This window comes from Corvus kubaryi, unplaced genomic scaffold, assembly GCF_017639235.1.
Source record: "Corvus kubaryi isolate FWS band 111438036 unplaced genomic scaffold, C.kubaryi_AGA036_p1.0 split3-73, whole genome shotgun sequence".
NCBI lineage: Eukaryota > Metazoa > Chordata > Aves > Passeriformes > Corvidae > Corvus > Corvus kubaryi.
Genome location: NW_024582091.1, coordinates 10,066,223 through 10,077,864, shown reverse-complemented (window position 1 = coordinate 10,077,864; position 11,642 = coordinate 10,066,223). Strand labels below are relative to the sequence as shown.

The 11,642-nt window shown below is 38.4% G+C and overlaps 1 long non-coding RNA gene across 1 annotated transcript; it reads right to left on the bottom strand.

The window, feature by feature from the left end:
• Positions 1 to 2,085: 2,085 nt before the first annotated feature.
• On the bottom strand, positions 2,086 to 11,358 carry LOC121659057. Its single transcript, XR_006014149.1, has 2 exons — positions 11,205 to 11,358; positions 2,086 to 9,103 (listed from the first exon to the last, which is right to left on the bottom strand). It is a non-coding gene; the product is annotated as an uncharacterized LOC121659057 (long non-coding RNA).
• Positions 11,359 to 11,642: the final 284 nt, after the last annotated feature.

Genomic DNA, 11,642 nt, shown 5'->3' with positions numbered 1-11,642 from the left:
TGGTTTTCCTTTATTTTTTTTTTTTTATTTTTTTTTTTTTAATTTTTTTTTTTTTTTTAAAATTTCCTTCACCCACATTTTTTGGTTTTTTTAAAAAAAAAAAAAAAAAAAAAAAAAAAAAAGGAGGAAGGCATAATAACATCAGATTACATGAAATAATATCTGTATCAGAGAGTCTATAACTATACCAAGAGTTTCCACATATTTTTACAAAAAAATCCCAACAAAACATAACAAACCCCAGCTGTGGAAATTCAGAAAATTTCGTTTTCAAAGCCCAATTTTAAATCTGCTGTGATAAACCTTTTTAATGTTAATATACAAACTACATGTATATTTGAACATAATACATTAATTTATGCTTTACAAAACCTAAGCTATAAGGACAGAATATACTGATGCAATGAAAAGAATCCTTATACAATGCAAAAGTTGTTGGGGACATGACTTTTGAAACTATCATTGAATATACTGTGTACACAGGAGTAACAAGATCATATCTCATCAGCCCCAAAATGAGTATTATGTGTTTGACAGCCTTGTAGGGGCACTGCAATGGGAACTCTGGTTGATAAGCGTTGTGGGCTTGCCCCAGGAGTGGCATGAGTCATGTGTTCTTACAGTCTGAGCACTTACTACCTGGCCAATGAACCAAACAGTGATAGTGTCACTCCTAAGATGGTTAAAAAGTATTAAAGGACCAAGATTTATAGGTGAGGCTGCATTTTCAATGAATTCTAGTTTCTGTACAGGAACTTGACTAGAGAGATGAGATATTAGAGACAGTAAATCTTTCCTCCAGTTTCTTGGTTCTTCCTTTTATTCAGAGACAAGCACCTGGTTATTAGATGAATTACTGACATTATAACATTCCACATAAGGCAGTCTGATTTCTATAGCTGCTGAGCATTTGAAATACACTGAAATAGAAAGACTGTGATGTGACTGCAATTCTGAAAATTGAGACAGAAATTCTGATACTTCACCAACAGTCTTGTTTTCTTGAGAGTTATTAGTAAATCTGCATTTTAATTGTAAATACAAATTAGTGCCTGAGGGGGAAACTGCAAATTAAATAGAAGGATGACTAAATACATTTCAATGACCTTTGCTGTCAGTCATAATTGTGTAAGCTCAGGAAAAATACCATACTGTAGAGCTAATATCCTCTATTATGTTTTGAACTCATGCATGTATTAGACCACTATAATCTCATGTGAATTATAATGTAGGATAGTGTAGGTGTAGAATATAAGGAAAGGTAAGCTCCATATGGTTCCAGTGGAAGCACAGAAGAGATCTTAAAAATTAAATGCTTTGCACTTTCCAAGCTCATGGTGTATTTTCAGTTATTTAAGGCTGTTTGTATGTCTCGGTCTGAGTCTTCTCATTTCAATTAATCTCCTTTTAAGACTGGGTTTTCTGAACACAGAGACTGTTAGATGGAACTTTGTGAGTCACGCATTTGGCTCAGCTGGGCTTTGAGGATACGAATACCAGCCTTAGGTATCAGCAGTCATTGATATCTAGCCAAGAAGAAGAGCAATAATCAGATGTAAAATCAGTTGAAAAATCATAAATTTGAAATACTAGCGAAAAATGTGGAAAGAAAATACAAAGAGGGGGAGCTGAGCTCCATTGTTATTACTGTTTCATGTCCTACTGTGCAAAAGATTGTCTTTGAAGCTTAAAAATGTTTTGTTGATGGGTAAATGGCTAGAGAGACACTAAAGCTAGGACAGTTTTTGATCTTCACATATCTTAATTTTAGTTCTTCAACAATAGGAACTGTAAGTCATGTAGTCCTTTTTCCCTCCAATGAAGTCATGAACTTGCAGCGAGTGTGGGTTAAGGACTAACTGATGAATTGCAAGCTTCAGACTGTTCCAGACAAAATAGAATCTAGATATACATAGCATTTGAGATGTATTTTTTCCTCTAGAACATTTTGTTTTTCCTTCTCTTTTTTTGCAGTACTCTTTAAATACTGGTGTGAATAAATCAGTGTTTCTCTTGTCAATGTCCTTTATGATAAGGAGTAATTAATAATTGTGTACTGTATCTTACTTGTTTGGAAGTCTGCAGTGGTCCTGCAAATTCTACCTATTTTTGTCTTACAGTCATCCTCAGAAAAGTGGAAAAGTTGAGGACAAACGTTTTAAATACTTCTGTTTTACTTTTTCTCCTTTGAGATAATCTCACACTGAGGGAGACTGAGGGGGTAGGGTTATAGCAAATCATACTGCCTTCCCAGTGTCTCTACAGTCCAGAGATGCTGAAGGAGAATAATTTCTACTTCAAAAGCTGGATATTTTTAGTGAGCAGTGAGTCTTTTATCAAGAAAAGAATGTCCATAGCACTCACAAGCTGAGCTTATATCTGCAGGAAAACGTTTTTCCTCAGCTACTGGATACTCAAGAAATAAGAAAAGTGATTTGCTGTACAAAAGAAAAAAAAAAGCTCTTCTTTCAGTACCTCTGTGATCTTTTGCTTGAGGAGAAACATATTTGTATGTGTTCCCAGGGCAGTGGCTACATCTGGCATAAAAAAACATCCTGTGTTTCTGCCTCTTGAAGCACGTAGTCAGTGATGGCTGATGTGATGTTTTCCTTGGTTTTTGTACAAAACTTGCAGTTATACTGCACAGGAAGTGTGATGTCAGGAGAATATGAGCTCTGACTCCAAGAATTTGCAGCTCTCAAAGAGTTGCATGGCCCTGCACAGGATGTGCAGGAGAACAGGAAATTTCTGGACTGGCATCTGACTGGGACTCCCCCCAGCTGATTAGTTTGCTTCAACTTTTTACTCCTGGCTTTAGGCTGACTCTGGAATTCTTTCCAGATCAGATCAAGTTTTCACAAAATAGGAGATATTTGTGGCAAGCCCCTCATAATTGCATTGCTTTTCAAGAGGAGTTTTTCTCTCCACACAGAATCTATGCTGGTCTTTTGCCCTTGAGCCTAGCCTAGCCTAGCCTTGCCTTGCCTTCCCTTTCCTTTTCCCTTCTTTTCCTTTTTCCCTTTTCCTTTTCCTGCCATGTGGCACCGGTTACCTCTTACCTGCCACATTTGTCTTTACTGACACAGGCCCACACTTACACTGGTCATGTAAAAAAGAAAAATTACCATTGCAATGCCTGTGCTTTTATTACTACAGCATCTTTGATACCGAAGTGCTGCTCAAAATACTTGTACAGGAAAGCAACAGGGATTTTCTAAATGCAGTATTATTTTGATAGTTTAAAAATAGGCTTCTATCTTTAGAAAGAATATTGAATTTTGTCTTTTATAGCTTTGTGATTCGTTGTTATGACAGACTTAATCAATCTGATGAGTCCATGTTCAGTGTTCTGGCAAATATAATTAGTCCTGGAGTGTTTTCTTACTCCCCAAAGGCACATTGTTTCTGTGTTTATTTCTTTCTGATGTTTTATCTGGAAAACATTTCTTTTTCTTGAAGTGTACTGTTCTGAGACATACATTGAAAGCCATGCGTTTAATATACTGAATATGAAATGATCTTTTTATTTAGGAAGTCAAAGGAAAAGGTTATTGAACAAAAAGTCTAGCAAGATAATGGGTGCAGAAGTCACAGAGAGAAAAGGGAAAAGATTGATCTTGTAAGAATCACAGGGCAGGTTTGAAGACATTTTGTAGTAATAAAAAAGACTGCTAGAGACTCCAAGACAAGTCCTATGCCTCATTTCTAAAAATTATCTACAAAATGTACACTTGTTTTAATGCAAGATCAAGATCTACTTTCCACAACTCATTTCTTGCTTCTGAATCTTCATTTTGTGTTCTTTAATGTCACTTGTCTGCCAGGTTGTTCTAGGGCCCTTGAAGCACAGAAAGAAGGTCTATTTTCAGGCTTTACTCCCATGCATAGTTCCAGCATGCACTGCAAATCTTTGGGGGTGGGATTTATCTCCTAAAAATATGGAGCCTGTAACAGAGTACTATAAAATAATGAATAAAATAGACAGCAGAGATATTCAAGACTAAAAAAAAAAATAATGTATCTTACATGTGATGTTAAGCCTACTAAAGAGGATCATTTAACAAGCAAGCACTGCTTTTTTTTGTTGTTTTTTTTTTTTTTTAAATATCAGTACCTGACTCTGTGAAGGCAGGTGTAAGTGCATGGAGCAGCAGAGCTGACTATTTCTTTTCCTCAGCAAGGGCAGAACCGAGCCTGTGCTACAGAGTGGGGTGCTCCTTTCCTCTTGCAGGAAAGGCAAGAAAAAGCTGCACCCTGTGGTAGCAACTGCTGCTTCATACCAATAGCTTTAGTACGTTGCTACACCCTGCTCATTTCTTGGATGTTATGCACAAAGGGTCTTTATTAATCAGATCAGTTGCAGGAATGACCTGGAACATGCAGAGTATTGAAATAAGGTATCCCACATAATACATGAATACTTTCTGTGTCACAGTAATTTAGACTCAGAGCTCTGTTTAAATGTTGTTGTAACACTGCACACTTAATAACAGTCTAGTGCTAGGCAGAACATAATTACTTGCTCTCTAAAGCACAATTTGTAATAAGCAATGTTGTCCTTACAACTCTGATGACTGAGATCATCTGTGAATCTTCAGCTGAAATGACACACCCAAGGTCAGCCATTATCTCTACATATTCTTACTATCATAGTCTGATAGGAATTGTCTTTAATATCCATGCATAGAGCATTTATATCCATGACAGCTCTTTAATGCCAGATAAGACTTTTGGTATTCTCTTTACTAGGTCGTAAAAAGTGGTTAGCCTTAGCAGAGGGGTCTTAGTAAGTGAATTAACAAGGTTAAAATAAAATGGTAGCATATTATAAGTGATGACAATTAATTTAAATTTATAGTTCTAACAAACCTTAGATCTTTCCAAACTACAAAAGTTCTTAAATTCTGATAATCACACAGCCATGTAAAATGTCATTCTTTTGACACACTACTCCGTAGAAGTATGGAATGCTGAAATAGACTACTGAACCTCTTCAACTCACTCAGAGGAGACTGATGATGATAGTATGACTTTTAACCAATGGAAAAATGCAACCCAAAATTTTGTTTAAATCACATCTGATGGAAAGGTATTGTTGGACTGGTGTCTTCCTCCGCTATTTCCATGGTAGGTGATTTTTAGTTTGATTACACTTGGATTTTAATAAACATTTAATTTCATTTCTAGATTGAGGCTGTTTTCCATGAAATCTCTCAAGCAGTAAGTATGGTTTTTCTGTGTCCCTGATGATTCTGAAGTCCTGACAGTCAAAACACTGCAAGCAATTCACAGCTTCCTGTGGTTTTAGCTGAATTTCACTGCCTGAGCCTCAGATAACCATGCAGCAAATTTCCCTGGGTGCCACTCCAGTACCGAAATTTATCCATGTCAGTATTATACAAGTTCCTTATATTCTTGGTGACTTTCTCACTTTGCATTTCAATTGTTAAAGACAAGACTTCATGTCCTTTGAGTTGCAGCCTTTGGAGACGTGACAGATTAACTAAGCTCTTTAGGTGGCTCTCTAATTTCAGGGTGAGTTGCGTGACATTGACAGTGTAAATTAAAACTACAATTCTGAGCTTTTTCATCTTTTTTTTTTCCTAGCACGCATTTCCATAAGCTACTTGTATCATATGAAAGAAAAAATAATTTCCTATGGCTTTTTTTTTTGACTGAAGATTTAACGCACCAATTGCATCAGCCTCCCTTCTGCACCTCACAGTAATGTAACCTGGCAGATTTGTCAACACATATAAGTGGGTTTTCTTATACTTTTCTGTGATGTGTGTGGTGGCTGTATTCAGAGCTAGCATATTTTCTGGATGAAATGGGTCTAATCAAATACAGGTAGACCCAGATCTGGTTTTGACGAAGTCATTCCACCTCCAAGGGCTTAGTTTCCCCATGAATACAATGGACATAATGTACTGGTCTACTTTTAATGTGATACCAGATTTATAGAGGTGAAGTGCTGCTAAATAACATTTTATCATCAAGTCCTGCATCCCTGGAGCTTGGGTTAAGGTGAAGGTGTTTGCCTGGTGTTCATTTGTTCTTTCTGAAATATCTATCTGCTTTGCATTTATTTTCAGAAGATGGCATGGATTTTGAGGTTCAAGGAAACGCTTGCTTCCTGCACTTGAGAGCAGCTGCCTCACTGTGTTGACCCTTTACAGCCTTAAGATGCCTTAGCTACAAGAGAGTTTCTGGCATGACTCATCCTGGAATTGAAGCTCCCAAGAATATACATCAGGGGAGCAGAATTGGAAAGTAAGCAGGTTTTCCCACTTCTGACTCTGTTTCTGGCTGAGGTTGAATACCCCATGTGTCTTAGATTTCATATCTCTTAAGCTGAAGACTCCTTAGAAGTTCTTGCACCTGAGAAAATCAGGGTGAAGACTGAAGAGCCTGCAGAGCTGGTCTCCAGCTGAGAGGTGCCCAGTGGGTGGGTACCAGTGGGGCTTGAAAATGCATTCACTGGGTGCTTTACATGTTTTACATTAGCTGTGGGGCTTATACAGGTGGAGGTAAAGCCTTCTGGTTTAGTCCTAAAGCTGCCATTTTTTATATGTGGTTGAAACAAAAGAGTAATGTTTTCTGCTATGGAAAAGCTCCTTTCTAGTAAACTAAAAATAGAGCATAAATATTTTTAAAGCTTTTTAACTTTTGTTAATACAAATGTGGGTGAATGAAAACATTTAAAAATATATCAGATGAAATTTACATGGTTGGCAACACTTGAAGCTCTGCTATTAGTGAATGATTGCTGTGAGGAGTCCTACTCTCTTCCTTCAAATTTTCAAAGATAAACAACATCCACAGATGCAATTTGTTTAAATTGTACTTGCAGCATAGACACTGTGAAAAAATATTATTATAAAAGAAAATAATTTGATAGTAAATTGAAGTGAAAAAGAAATAGGATTTCTCCTCCTTCAAATATTAATGAAACCCTGACAAAAAAATCTCCTGGAAGGGTAAAAACTGAGAAAAGCTATGGAGTATTACAGAAAAGAACCACTTTAAAGTGACCAAAAGAGCCTAAGGTGATGCACAAGCACTGACAACATTGCTCCTTCTGAGTTTTATTCTGGTCACACACAGATGTACTTGCTCTGAGCAAGGCATGTAAGAACTGACAAAGTGTGCACATGCTACAGGCAGTCCGAATGTGACACACATGGCTTAGTGTGTTAAAATCTGGGGGTTAGCTGATTTTTTTCAAGAGGTCACTTGCCCAAGGACAGGATGTGTTTGCTTCCACCTCAGTCTAACCAAGAGATGCAGCTTCTTGGTCTCCTCCCATGTTTCTCTCATCCTCTGTGGCCTTTAGTGGAAGACAGTTACATACCTTTTTCTGACATAAGCTCCTATGCTGTGTGAAATAGCCTGCAGATGTTGACTGGTAGGGAGTCTGAGAAGCAGACTCCTTTCACACACAGACTGACCTTCACCTGGTTGAACAGTGTTATCTCAAATTTTGTTTAGATGTCTCTAGTTGTGCAAATTGTTGTTGATGTTAGGTGTGCCGGGATGCTTGTGCTCATCATTGATTCTCTTCAAGTATTTCAGCTTGCATTGTCTTCTATTGTGCAACGAAAATAATCCTTTCTTCTTGCTGTGAGGGTTTAAGTGAATAATATCTCTAAAATTCTCCTGATACCTATTTCATCTTTGAGGGACATGTTGATGTAAAAAAGAATGCACACAAAGAATGTCAGCAGCCTGGAGAGCAGAATGGGACGTCAGCTCTTTGTATTTTCTCCAGTGCTTTCTCAGGCTACATACAGTGTCCAAAGTTCTCTGCCTTGAAAAATATCTCAGATTAGCATCCAAAAGTATTAATACCTGTACACTTTGGAGAGGTAACATATGCGAATATATCATATTTGAGTTGATTCTTACTCAAGGAGTAAGGGGTATGTGCACAAGAATATTTCCAAAGAATTTTTTAATTACTATTGTCCTCTGCAGACTCTAATTCCTTACTCTGTGCAGTAGCTGGCATTCCCCACCATCAGCCAACTATAGTAAATTCATTCACATACACAAACTCATTTAAGTCTTGTTTTTCTAGTTCTTAAAGACACTTCAGCCAGGACTGATGTGGTTTAGTTCATATGACACAGCCTCTGAGCACTGTTGACCACAAACTGAGAGAACGTTGATTACCAAGCTTTAGGCTCCATATATTTTCCAAATTCTTCCCATTGTTTACTGATGATGCAAAGGAAGTATTCTGTGCCAGTTCTGTGACCATTGCAAAACAGCAATACAAGTAGAAGAGCAAACGCCATGAGGTACAGAAGCTGCACAAGCCTCAGCTAGATGAGAAGAGTAAGAAATACGGGTTACAGTTGGCCAGAAATTGTTTTTTAATGCCAGGGATACAGCAAATTGTGCATACCTGAGGAGAAACCAAGAATGACACTGTCCTCCATCCTTTAGTTTTGGCACATGCAATTAGAAGGCAGGATACAGATTATAGAAATTAGATACTTTTCATATTACAATTTCAGGTGAAAATAGAAGTAAAAAAATTCAATAGGCAAAAGTAAGGATTCACTCATGAGTGTAAATTTTGAAAACAGAACTAAGCAAAAGACTGATATACTCAGATTTCTCCACTGAGAAATATAACTGCATCTGGCAGCATTTCAAATTTTCTTCTCCCACTACTCTAAGAGCATAATGATTTTGTTATTACAAATGAGAAATACCCAACCTGCCTTCTTGTGGCTTCAATTGAATATTTGCAATGAAAAAAAAATGTATTTTTATTCACACTGGATTCAGTCTCACATACATTAAAATCACTAGAAATGTGCAGTTGTTTAGGTCTCTACTATCTTAAATTTACCCTCTAAATTACTTAAATGATTTTTATCTTTTTATTGACTCTCTTTTCCCACTTAGGAAACACTACAGGTCCTCTTGACTAATTACAGCATTAAAACAACCATTAGAAACAGTTTCAAAGGAGCAGCTGATCAAATGGTCCTTAAATGATTTCCAAAGTTAATTTATACCTTTTGTCTAGTCCTGTCTGTAGACAATTTATTTTGTGTAGAAGACGTAGAACTGCTTGAGAACACAGGGTCTGAAAGAGAATTGTATTGAAAAACTACATAGACTTAAAAGCTAAACTATCAGACCATGGTAAGAGATAACAGAAGATTGAAACAAAAAATTGTCCCACTGATGTTCCACAATGTCTTCTACGACAGGACTTCTACCAAAGCACTTGGTGATACCTTTGTCAGATGAAGGCTGCTGGCCTAGCTGGATTTTGGGCATAGTTCTAGCAGACACTATCAGTTCTTTTCCAATTTGGTGTATTCCACCACGATTCCTCTTTATTAGTCACAAAAATAGGCATTTGCTAAACAGCTTCTCAGTCGTGGAGAAGAGACATTAGTATTTGCCTTTTAAACCAGTCTTGATCTGCCTGTAATTTTTCAGTTTTCAAAATTCTATAGAATATTTATAAACTCCAGAAGAAACACTATTAGCTGTACTTTTACTACATAAAACACTTTATTATAATTGTTATCTATGAAGCTTTGATGCATTGTGAAATGGTTTCATAAAGTGCCAACCTCCCACACAGGGATGAAATCGGCAAATGATTCTGGTGTTAGGGGGGTGTGTGTACATATATAGATATGTGAATAAGGATATGCAAATGTATGTAGATATTAATGTTCTAGAAACAGTTACAACTTTCATTTTCAGCTCTGCGTGGGAGGCAGTTTCCTTCCATGGATAGGAACAACACACATCTATTGACCAGAGAAGAGAACCCCATGACTAGTACTCAGCAGGACGTGCCGGGAGTCCAGACTGCTGTCTGTACGGTGTCTGAGAGGACAGCGGGGGCTTAACAGCATGCAGAGCCCATCTGCCCTGTGAGGACAAAGCTGAGATGCTGTTAAGCAAGCCTGTGGCTTATCCGGCATCTACATGGGGCAGCAGGAAGGCAGGGTGACCCACACACTCTGCAGCTGCTTTTGTGTGCCCAGCCTGAAGCCAAGGAAATTCGGGAAAACAGCTGAAAGTACTGGGAGTGAGGTGATAGGAAAAGGACGATTTTGTGACTGGATGCAGCATAGAGGGTGTGTGAGAGGGGTCTGTGACAGCTACATGCTGGGTCACACTGTCCATGCCTTACTGTCCAGAGGAAACTCAGCCGACTGCCCTCCCACAGACCTTGCTCTTGCTGTGTGCCACCAGGGAAGGACTGCAGTGCATTCTACGGCTCATGGCCTAAGGAAAAAGCCCTGCGTGCCAATCAGTGTCAACAAATTATCAATTATCAGCAGTCAGTCTCCAGCACACTGAACCCTTCCCAGAATCTACAGAAAATCCAGGTCTCTTGTCCTGGAGTTTAGAAAAGCAGCATATTCATGCTAAAACCGCTTTTGATAAGGCAACTTCTTTGGAGAGAGCCTAACTTTTAAAAAACAAAACTAAAAATGGACAAGACACAGGCTTAAGGAAATATTTGTTGTGTGTCCAGAACAGTATGACATCCAGACCACTCCTGAGGTTTTATAAATATATGTCTGGCTGTTGAAGTACTGCAGATAGAAAGAATTCTGTGGACTACAAAGTGAAATTTGGGCTGCTATTCCCAAATTAGGTTGGATGAGAATTTCCTACAGATGAGGCAGCTCAAAATGTTAGAGGGATTTCTTGCCAAATTTCCGTATCCCCACTCATCACCTATTCCATACCCTACCAATTCTCTCCCAGCAACCAGGGAGATGATGAAGCAAGCTCCATAATACATTAGTTTTCTCCTGAAGGCCAGAAGGAATTGTTCTTTCCTCTGCTCAGAGATAACAAACCAACACCATGTCTTCCAGTGCCGCTATGGTCTAAACTAATGCCAGCACCATCATTAATGCTGCCCTGCCATCAGTCCCGTTTCAACACAATCTGAAAGGACGTAACCATTTTTTTGTTACTATAAACTGAAAGAAAAAACACACTTCCTTCTGTGACAGGAAAAAAGTCTTGGAATCATGTCAAAGCAGAGATAGAAGAACACAAAAAAGAGCTAAGAACTGAAACTTCTATTATGGTATAAAATAAAAAAGTAAGTTTTCCATTTTCTGCTGATGACCAGACATGAAAGGTATGCAGCAGCATTGCAGGTCAGGGCCGTTCTTCTTACCGAGGGACAAGGGATCACCTACCTCCACAAGCTGCCAGTTCAAGGGTTCAAAACATTCTGGGTTAAAGGAGGTACACGAGGAGGGATCTGCTGATGGACATGCTGAGGGGCTTTCTTGGTCAGGTGGGGTTTTCTGAAATGCAGGAATCCCAACCAGACCAGCACTGCAGGACTTGCTGCAACAAAGAAAAGGCTATAATAAAAAATCAGTTAGATGTTACAGTAACCTTGACATACAAGAATGGAAGGAAAGACTCCAGGAACACAGGCCTGTTTTCTGGGGCTCAGGGTCCAGGTTAAGCCCAGGCCTGGTGCAGTTCATGTGGAGAAGCCTACTCCTGCCTCCCCTACCCTCCACAACACAGCACACTACTGGTAACCTCATTCTCCAGCCACCCTTATTTCAATAATATGGCAAAATGAAAATACTTATTCTTTCCTTGCATCCCTGTGCTCTTTT